Raw genomic sequence first — 7,934 nt, 5'->3', positions numbered from 1 at the left:
GGCGGCCTTGGGCTGAGGTGCCCTTGAGCAAGGTACCGACCCCCTGACTGCTCCCCGGGCGCTCTGGGCTGCTCACTGCTCTGGGTGTGTGCATGTGTTCACTGCTTCAGATGGGTTAAATGCAGAGGATGAATTTCACTGTGCTTGAAGTGTGCATGTGACGAATAATAATAATAATAAAACAAAGGGTGAATTGGTTAAAATTAATAAAATAGAGTACAAAAATGATTTCATTTAAATTTTACTTATTTTAATTAAGTCTTGTGTGTTTAATATGCTGATGTTTTTTACATTGATTTTACTCAATTTCTTGGCTTTTTCTGTAAACGCAACTTAATCTTTTTGCATGCATCGAAATGCATATTAAGTTCTCCTTACTCAAAAATACCATTAGTTGACTAAACTTACAAAAAGTGCTTGGAAAATGTTGCCTTATTTTTATTGAGTTAGATCTAGGCAACAGTTTTTGCAGTGTGCGCAGGTGCGCATCATTAACATCGCGTGTGCAAGAGTCTGCTCGGCATGCGTGCAGTCTGGAGTGTGCCCGAGAGTCCAACTGGTGCATGCCCTAAAGCGCACAGGTCTGACAGTACTCCCCCCAAAGAGCTTCCTCCGGGAGCGAAAATCCAGCCTTCCTGGCCCCGGGGATGAGGGCCTGATGCTGGACGCCGTGCCCTTGGTGCGTAGCTCTAAGCTGATGTGACACTGGATACTTGGCTCAGGTGAGGGCTTGGGCTCAGGACAGGACTTGGACTCTGGGTTTGAAATAGGCTTGAGTGTGGGAGATGACTTGGACTCTGGACTGGAAGCGGGCTCGAGCTCTAAACATGGCTTGGACTTTGGACTGGACTCAGGTTCGAGCTCTGGACTTGACTCTGGACTGGAAGTGGGCTCAAGCTCTGGAGATGATTCGGGCACTAGATGAGAAGTAGGCTCAAGCTCTAGAGATGACTTAGACTATGGACTGGAAGTGGGCTCGAGCTTGGAACTTGACTTGGACTCTGGACTGGACTCAGGCATGGGCTTGAGCTCTGTCTGTGCATCATTCTGGTCTTGGTCAGGACCCAGTGGTGAGATGACGACATCTTCATGGCTGGGCAGCGGCAGTGGTGGTGAGATGACATCTTCATAGCCAGGTGGCAGCAAGATGACAACGTTTTTATAGCCGGGCGACAGCGAGATGACATCTTCATCACTGGGCGGTGGCAGAACAATGACATCTTCAGAGCCGGGTGGTGGCGGGACAATGTCGTCTTCATAGCTGGCTGAGGCAGAGGCTGCTCCGTCGTCCTCTAGCACTGGTTCTGGGACTGGCTCAGGCTCTGGCACTGGCTCTGGAGCTGACTCTGGCACTGGTACTGGCTCCGACTCTGGTGCTGGCACTGGCTACGATTCTGGCACTGGAGCTGACACTGGCATTGGCACTGGAGCTGGCTCTGACTCAGGTGCTGGCACTGGCTTCGACTCAGGCGCGGTCACTGGAGCGGACACTGGTACTGACATCGGCTCTGACTCTGGCGCAGGCTCTGGTTCAGGTGCTGGTTCTGGGATTGACTGTGGAACAAGCTGTGGGATTGGATCTGGAACGACAGCCTCCTCTGCTGCTGCTGTGTCAGCCTCAGGTATGATAGCCCCGTCCCAAAAAATTTCATGGGGTCCTCCTTCTTGAGGGACTCGTAAATAGACTAGAGCATGGCTAGAAAAGTTTGTGAGCTCAGAAAGCATGGGTATTCTACTCGGATGAGGTAATCGGCCCATCAGCATGCTCACCCAGTCAGCAAAGTGAGCATGAAGCTTACCCAGATAGGTTCTGGCGGCTTGGGCTCTTCAAGGTCTGCGTAAAAAAATGTCACATTGCAGACTGAATCCCCCAAGATGATATATTTCCTTGTAGGGTGCCGGGGGGTCCATTCCAAAACGCTGCCAGAAATAAAAGGCTAGGGGCTGAGACACAGAAACCCAGAAGTGGCATGGAATGGTGTATTGAAACAATTCTGCTACATCCATTGTTCAGCAAAGTATTCTGTCAGGGATTGATAGTAGACGGATGCAAGTACAGAAGTGTTTATTAAGAACAGTATGACAATCGGGCAAACAATCCAAATCAGCAGGCAATCTCATGAATGGGAAACGAGCAAAAGGTCAGGCGAGGCACAAACAGAATATCACAGACACAGAAAAAACGGAAATGAGGAACAGGCACAGAAATCAGAAAACCAGGAAAATCTACACAAAAAATAAAGCTCAGTAATGCATACTAACGTAATACTTTACACTGAGTGTGCATTTAAACAGTCTTTATATAGGCACACTAATGCGTCTTAATTATGCGCAGGTGTGCATCAATAACATCACGTGTGCGAGAGTCTGCTCAGTGCACACACAGTCTGGCGCACGCTCGAGAGTCCAACTGGTGCATGCACCAAAGCGCACAGGTCTGACAGGTATATGCTACACTTGATCATGACCTGTGTTATTGGCTTGAAGTTGGCTTCTAGGGTTGTTTTCCACAGTCTCATTGAGTTCTTGATGAAGGTTCTTAGAGTCCTGTTAATGTACAGTTTCAAGCATTCCAGGATCCATGTCTGGGGCATTGGGTCAATCTAGGCGATGCATAGATTGGTGTCTGTTTCTGCGGTCTCAAGCTATAGCACTGTCTACCAGCAGCTGATGTTTTGCTCCTCTGGTGTTCCTACCAATTCCTTTCTGGGCCTTGCTCATGTATTGAGTCATGTGCCTACTTATCCACTGTGATGCCTGACAGGAGCTACCATGTCGTGTAGAGGCAGGTTAGTGACAGGTTACGGGCAGTAGTTGGATGGGACTGCTCCCTTCTGTGGGTCATTCAGGATTAGGACTGTCCAACCCTCAGTTAGCTATTCCAGGTTAGTCCCATCCACTAGCAGCTGGTTCATCTGTGCTGCCAAGCGCTTGTGTAGTGAGGTTAGCTTCTTTAGCCAGTAGGTGTGACCCATGGTGCTGTCCAGTTCTTCATTTTCGAGACTCTAACTTGGATGTCTGCCATTGTGATGGTTACTGGATCTTGTTCAGGGCGATTGCTGTGTTTGGCTCTCAGGTCAATTAGCCACTGAGCACTGTTATGTGATTTTCCTTCTCCCATATCCCTTTCCAGTATTGTTCAGTCTTGGTGGCTCTGGAACCATGTTATTACCCTGCCACTGGGAGTACACCTTTGATGGTTGACTGGAGAACAGCTTCAGCTTGGCTTGTGCACCTCCATATATAACTAAAATATGATGAACTATCATTGTCATTTCCACCACAACTCATTCTGTGGTGGAAATTATATTTTTACAGGTTTTGGCATTATATTAGCATACTTCCTTGCCGTGCTAAACCACTTTTAGTGTTGGCACATAATGTATCCAAAATACAGTGCCTTGAAAAAGTATTCATACCCCTTGAACTTTTTCACATTTTTCCACCTTACAACCATGAACTTAAAAGTTTTTTATTGAGATTTTATGTGATAGACCAACACAGAGTAGCACATAATTGTGAAGTGAAACGAAAATGATAAATGGTCTTCAAAATTTTAAACAAATAAAAATCTGAAAAATGTGGTGTGCATTAGCATTCAGCCCCCTGTACTCTGATACCTCTAAATACAATCCAGTGCAATCAATTGACTTCAGAAGTCATCTAATTAGTTAATAGAGTCCTACTGTGTGTAATTTACTCTCAGCATAAATGCACTTGTTCTGTGAAGGCCTCAGTGGTTTGTTAGAGAACACTGAAGAACAAACAGCATCATGAAGACCAAAGAACTCACCAGACAGGTCAGGAATAAAGTTCTGGAGAAGTTTAAAGCAGGGTTAGGTTATAAAAAAAATATCCCAAGCTCTGAACATCTCAAGAAGCACTGTTCAATCCATCATTCAAAAATGGAAAAAGTATGGCACAACTGCAAACCTACCAAGACATGGCCGTCCACCTAAACTGACAGCGAGCAAGGAGAGCACTGGTCAGAGAAGCAGCCAAGAGGCCCATGATCACTCTGGAGGAGCTGTAGAAATCCACAGCTCAGGTGGGAGAATCTGTGCACAGGACAACTATAAGTCGTACACTCCACAAATCTGGCCTTTTTGGAAGAGTGGCAAGAAGAAAGCCATTGTTGAAAGACAGGCATAAGAAGTCCCATTTGGAGTTTGCCAGAAGCCATGTAGGGGACACAGCAAACATGTGGAAGAAGGTGCTTTGGTCAGATGAGACCAAAGTTGAACTTTTTGGCCTAAATGCAAAGCGCTATGTGTGGCGGAAAACTAACACTGCTCATCACCCTGCACACACCATCCCCACTGTGAAACATGGTGGTGGCAGCATCATGCTATGGGGATGCTTTTCTTCAGCAGGGACAGGGAAGCTGGTCAGAGTTGATGGGAAGATGGATGGAGCTAAATACAGGGCAATCCTGGAAGAAAACCTGTTGGAGGCTGCAAAAGACTTGAGACTGGGAAGGAGATTCACCTTCCAGCAAGACAATTAGATTGGGGAAAAAGAACTATAAGGACAAGGTTGAAAAGAAATTGCAGGACTGTGATTCAAGGGGTCTCTGGAAAGGCTTAAAATCAATTACAGGCTATGGTCCTGTATGTAACAGTACAGGGGGGAACTCCTTTTCTCCTGATGAGGCGAACCAATTTTATGCCAGGTTTGAGTCCATGGGGAACTGGGAAAATGATGTGCCAGGGGTATCCAGTATTTCACATGGGGAGCAGGGGGGCAGTTTACCTCCCTGTTCTCCTATAAATATCACATTAGATGAGGTCCACTCACAGCTGAGGAGGCTCAAAGTGAACAAGGCCCCTGGCCCAGATGGAGTTATCCCACGTGTCCTTAAGACATGTGCTGATCAACTATGTACTGTGTTTCATTATTTATTTAATTTATCCCTGTCATGTTCTAGAATTCCATCCATATGGAAAACATCTTGTATCATTCCAGTGCCCAAAAAGCCAAATGTCAAGGCAGTTAAGGATTTCAGACCCATTGCCCTTACTTCTCATGTCATGAAATGTTTTGAGAGATCCCTCCTTGTACATCTAAGGAAACAGGTGCAACTGCATCAGGACCCACTCCAGTTTGCTTACAGGGAGGGGGTGGGTACTGATGACGCCCTCTTATACTTGCTTCACCGAGCATACTGTCACCTGGAGAGTACTGGTGCATCTCTCAGGGTAATGTTTTTCGACTTTTCTAGTGCTTTCAACACACTACAACCATGCCTCCTTGCAAAAAAACTTATGAACATGAAATTAAACCCAGCCACCATAGCATGGATATATGACTATCTCACATCTAGACCTCAGTTTGTCAAGCTCCATGGCAACACGTCTATTGTTATTAACACCAACATAGGGGCACCGCAGGGGACAGTTCTCTCTCCTTTTTTATTCACACTGTACACTTCTGACTGCAGACACATTAATGCTTCCTGTCACCTACAAAAGTTTTCAGATGATTCTGCCCTGGTGGGCTATATAACTAATAATGACTACAGAGAGTACAAAGATGAGATTAAGAGATTTGTGGAATGGTGTGATGAAGCACAGCTCATCTTAAATGTTGAAAAAACAAAAGAGCTTACCATTGATTTTAGACGTAAGAAAACTGAGGTTAGCCCAATTTTAATTAAAGACCAGCCTGTCGAGAGAGTTTCTTCTTATAGGTATTTGGGTGTACATGTGGACAGCAAACTGGACTGGAAGGTACACAGTAGCAACACGTTCAAAAAATCTCAGTCTAGAATGTTCTTCCTAAGGAAACTCAGGTCTTTTAGTATTAGTAGGCCCATCTTAAACACTTTTTATAATGGGATTCTGGGCAGTGTCCTCTTTTATGCGGTGGTGTGCTGGGGTAGCTGTTTGTTAGGGGAGGACAGGAACAGGCTCAATAAGCTGATCAGAAAAGCAGGCTCAATTATTGGTCTCAGCCCCAGTTCTCTAGAAGAAGTAATTGAACAGAGAACCATGAGAAAAATGAAAAGGATTGTGGCAGAAGAGGACCATCCTCTTCATAGTTTTTTTGTAAGAAGTGGTAGGAGTCAGCGACTCCTCTTCCCCAGCTGCTCAACTGAGAGATTCAGGAGATCTTTTGTACCTTCTACAGTTAGGTTTTTTTAATAAGCACCTTTGATATAGTGTTGTTTTTATTGACTCACTATTATATATTTCTTTACTTAGGCATATGTGTGTATGTGTATGCATGGTTCTTTTTATACTGTTCTGTGTTGCACATGTTGGTGGTCCATTGCCATTAACTGTTGATGCTTGTTTTCTTCCTTGCTTATACTGCTGTATGTTGCACATGTTGGTGGTCCATTGCCATGGTCTGCTTCTCTATGTTGCTCTCTGCTATATCTTCTGTCCTGTACCTGTTTTAATGTCTTGCTTCATGTTGTGTTGTGTCTTGTATGTTGATGGTGGCACGGAGTTTCCCCTTTGGGGAGTATTAAAGTTAATCCAATCCAATGACCCTAAACATACAGCCAGAGCTACAATGGAATGGTTTAGATCAAAGAGTATTCATGTGTTAGAATGGCCTAGTCAAAGTCCAGACCTAAATCCCATTGAGCATCTGTGGCAAGACTTGAAAATTGCTGTTTACAGATGCTCTCCATCCAATCTGGCTGAGCTTGAGCTATTTTGCAAAGAAGAATGGGCAAAAATTTCAGTGTCTAGATGTGCAAAGCTGGTAGAGACATACCACAAAAGACTTGCAGCTGTAATTGCAGCAAAAGGTGGCTCTACAAAGTATTGATGCAGGGGGGCTGAATACTAATGCACACCACATTTTTCAGATTTTTATTTGTTTAAAATTTTGAAGACCATTAATCATTTTCGTTTCACTTCACAATTATGTGCTACTCTGTGTTGGTCTATCACATAAAATCTCAATAAAAAAAACTTAAGTTAATGGTTGTAAGGTGGAAAAATGTTAAAAAGTTCAAGGGGTATGAATACTTTTTCAAGGCACTGTACATTAAAAATATGCTAATTTTTTCACTTATTTTACATAATTTGACAGATTTACAGCCTGAGTAGAAATGACAATAAAAATATTCTATTTCCAAGTAACAGTTACCTGGATTTTTCTCCTTTTCTGATCACTACACATCTCTCATGTTTGACCTCAACCTTGCTCTTCACGGACATTACTGTTTCCTTGGTAACCACATGAACTATTTTTAAGGTGACTCTAGTAGTTTAAAATAGTCGTGGTGGAAATGATCGATAACTGTGGGACACTGATGTTTTATTTGAAAAATAGTTTAAAAATGACCCCATGCATTAGATGTTTAAATGGTATGTGTTTATTTCATGCTTTATTAAGACAAGTATGTAAAATATTTTTTAAAAACAATACTTTTTTTGTGTTTTTTATTAACATTTTAAGGTTACAAGTCTGGGCCTGGGACAAGTATAAAACAGCAAAATTCACTGATAAAAGGCACTTGAAGAGCAGTAAAAATATAATATACAGGCATGATCAGATGTCTTAGGATGTTGTGATGTGAACTTCATAAAATTAAATGATTAAAATAAACATCTGTTAGTTTTGGTGAAAAACAACCACTGGGACTTAAAAGTGCCCGGAGTTTGAGAAACACCCATGAATGGGATAGTCCGTGAACTGCTGTTTCAAGTCGTGGGAAAATGATCCACACACACACACACACACACAGAGAGAGTACCTGCTTATCCTGATCAGAGTTGCAGTGGATATGTAGCCTATGAAGTGAGAGTACACCCTGGATGGGAAGCCAGTCCATTGCAGGGCACTGCATGCATATGTGCATACACGCGGAAGATACGACAAAAAAGACCTAAGACAGTTGAGCAACTAGAATCCTACATTAGACAAGAATGGGTTAACATTCCTATCCCTAAACTTGAGCAACTTGTCTCCTCAGT

Source organism: Neoarius graeffei, chromosome 20, assembly GCF_027579695.1.
Source record: "Neoarius graeffei isolate fNeoGra1 chromosome 20, fNeoGra1.pri, whole genome shotgun sequence".
Lineage (NCBI taxonomy): Eukaryota > Metazoa > Chordata > Actinopteri > Siluriformes > Ariidae > Neoarius > Neoarius graeffei.
This window is presented reverse-complemented; position numbering follows the sequence as displayed.